Source organism: Strigops habroptila, chromosome 7, assembly GCF_004027225.2.
Source record: "Strigops habroptila isolate Jane chromosome 7, bStrHab1.2.pri, whole genome shotgun sequence".
In the NCBI taxonomy this organism is placed as follows: domain Eukaryota; kingdom Metazoa; phylum Chordata; class Aves; order Psittaciformes; family Psittacidae; genus Strigops; species Strigops habroptila.
In genome coordinates this window covers 43,907,942-43,911,122 of record NC_044283.2, presented here as the reverse complement: position 1 = coordinate 43,911,122, position 3,181 = coordinate 43,907,942, and the positions used below count along the sequence as shown (strand labels likewise).

The 3,181-nt window shown below is 32.3% G+C and overlaps 1 protein-coding gene across 5 annotated transcripts in view; it reads left to right on the top strand.

The window, feature by feature from the left end:
* Window positions 1-2,657, top strand: part of GRIA2 (glutamate ionotropic receptor AMPA type subunit 2) — a 93,880-nt gene extending 91,223 nt beyond the window's left edge. For all 5 annotated transcript variants that reach the window (XR_004389929.1, XR_004389930.1, XM_030491478.1 and 2 more), the window contains one exon: window positions 1-2,657. This exon is cut by the window's left edge. The gene's annotated coding sequence lies outside the window, so the exon portion shown is untranslated.
* The last annotated feature ends 524 nt before the right edge of the window (window positions 2,658-3,181 follow it).

Below are 3,181 nucleotides of genomic sequence, written 5' to 3'. Positions count from 1 at the left end.
TGCGTTTATTGTCAAAGTGGTGAGAGGCATCTAGTATCTTGAAGACTTTTCTTTCAGCCAAGAATTCTTGTAGTTGTGGAGTTCATCTTGGATTGTAATGAATGCTTAGTTCAAAACACAACACCATTTTCTACGAAAGTTCAAGATGAAGCTTGACTGACATGCACAGCTAACATGGAAGTACTGTAATCTAACTGAAGTCGTTGTACAGGCAACACACCAGTTTCTGCAGCCACCGTTGTTAGTCCCTTGGTTCATATTGACTTAAGCACACTTGACATCAATTGCATCAAGATGTGACATGTTTTATAAGAAAAAAAAAAAAAAACATAAAATGAAAAAAAAATATTTTTAGGTATTTTCACAAACAAAAACAAAAACTGGCTTTTAAATAAATTTGCTTCCATAATGGTTGAATATGACAGAAGATTAAAAAAAAAAAAAAAAGAAATGTAGACTGCGGGGAAGTGGAATGTGAAAATAAGGCTTAAGGCATCAGTTCCATATTTTTCAAAGCCAAATATGTAATGTTGAGAAGAAATAATAATTAAAAGGTTCAACTCTTGTAATTTAATATCGTTATTAAAACTTTTCTGTATATCCTATTCTTTAACATTTGGTGTTAATATAAAATTACTTGGCAATGCTTGACATTTGAAATAAACTTTTTTCTATGGTTTTATTTGCAACTGTTCCATTAATTTTACTAGCTACAGTTGGGTTATAAAGAGTCTGAAATCTAAAAGGGCACTGTCAAGGTTGGGTCAGTGTTTTAGTTTTTGGCAGTGTCGCCACCGCCAGCTCACTTGAATCTGTTCAACAGTTTTTTCTACAGACAAGCCCAAGCTGTGATGCTCAGATACACATTTTGAACTCTGAAGATCAAGGTTGTTCTGGGCTGGAGTGGTACTTGATACCAGCACATGAGGAGTCAGATAGGTGCTGATGTAGAGCTCCTCATAACTCTGACGTGCAGGGAATCATGATCCAAAGATTTGGTTCAAATCTATCTCTACTTTTGTACAATTGCATTCATAAATACATGTACAGAGAGAAAAACTATCAGTAAAAAATGGCAAGCAGTAAAAGCATTGAATATTTTTTTAAAGTATGAAACAAATGCAGTTCTCAAATTGTTCCTTTAAGGAAGCAGTTTTCAAACTGTTAAAAGGTGATTCTAAGCAGTAGCTAGTAAAGTTCTTTGTTATGAAAATAAAACCAAAACCTTGGCAATGTCTTTTTGAATTAAGATTGATAATAACTCAAATTAGATGCAAGTCTGTACTGATGAAAATATAAAAACTTTCCTGGATCTTAATCATTATGAATATTCTTTGCTATCTGAAGTTACCATACATTTTAATTATGTGTATTTAAAAATGATAACTCTACTTACAAAGCAAAAAGGAATCCTAGGAGGGGTGCAATAACATTAATTGAAATGCTAATGCAAATCAAAGCAACATCATGTTTCTCTAGCTTTCCCTGTAGATAAAATTCCATACATTTGGTTGAAAAGCTTGCACTTTTCTGCATTGTGGACACATTGCCTCATGCAGTATCAGTAAATCTATTTAAGACTAAAATTTGAAATATGACTTGCAATTTTAGTTGGAATCCATTTCTTAGGCTTAAGTAAAATGTTTACTGAACATTGGAGAAGACAGAGTGTTTATCAGAAACTTGAAATTTCCACTTGTGGTACAGGCTCTGAGCCTGTTTCTGCAAGCATGTGAACACAGTGTATATATACTCTCAGTGCAGTGAGCAAAAGAGGTGTATACAGTGTTTTCAACATCAAACTTAGAAATAAATTACCCCTAATTAAACTAAACCATTTCTTGACACATCTGTAATCCATAGGTGTTCTGTGCATTACTCCTCATCGGGAATGTTGGGGGATGCATTCTGGTTTTTAATGTTCAATGCTAGAATGACCAAACTAAAGTAGTATTCATATGGTAATTAAACTGTTTTTTAAAAAGTAGAATTGCATTATTGTATACAGTGGAAAGCTATTTATTGTACCTCCGGGCTTATTCCTCTAAAAATCATAGCATAAAGAAAATCTTTGTCAAGCCTGAACTGATGTATATAACTGAAATAATGTAAAGTTATATTTTCATGTTTTTATACTTAACAACATGATGGGAATACATAATGTATGAGTATTTCAATTGCAGATAATATTGATTGGATAATACACATCTCATTTAAAAAGCAGTAATCATAGTTTAATATCCATGTAACAGTACATCGGTATATTGCTATATAAAGTATGTCTGTGTGCATTTAAGTGAAAAGTCGTCAAGAGTGATGAAAGCTGTCCAAGGGTTTTTTATTCATTTTATATAAAAACTGTTATGGAGCAACCAAAATGTTTATGAACTCGAACTTGTGTAAATTTCAAAATGTCCTTTTACTGTAGCTTTTTGTTTACAGTATAGTATCTTACTTTCTGCTTTGTTAAATGAGTAACAGTACAAAGCTGGACATACACTTTCTAAGACATTAACGTTCCCGTTTTTTCATGTATATCTATATGACAGAAAATGCTTCTGATTTTTATTTTCAATCTTACACATGATGGCTTTTCTGGAGTGTTGTATAAACTTCAATCATACATAAAAAAATCTTCTTAAAAAAAAGGCAAAAGACCTTTAATGTCTGTTTAGTATTATTGAAACCTGGTTTCTTATTTATTATAAATGTATTTTCCTAATATTTTAGGTAGAACATACCTGTTTGTCCCCATGCATAGCCATGAAATTTCCTTGAAAAGTTTTGCAAGGAGAATATAAATCTTCCCCCAAATCATCTTGTCACTCAGGGGTAGATTTACTGTAGTTTGCGTTACCACTAAAGGAAGTAATGTAACTTTATTACAAACAATATAATTGTGTTTCTGCAATGTAACCTTCTTGATCATGGTTACAATGGCAGTGTGATAGGATGATAAAGCTAGTAGGTTAAGTATCTATTCAGTAACTATTTAAAAATTGGTCAGCTAGAGTCAGTGTCTTTTTATTTTAACAGACTGTTGATGTGTCCAAAGCAGAGAAAGAACCAGAGAAATGGCAAGTATTTTAGGTCTATATTAGTGGTGTTGCTACTAGAGATGTAGTAAAGCAAAAGAGTTTGCTGTAATAGCAAATTGAGTCTGAAGAAGTTTGCAATGTGA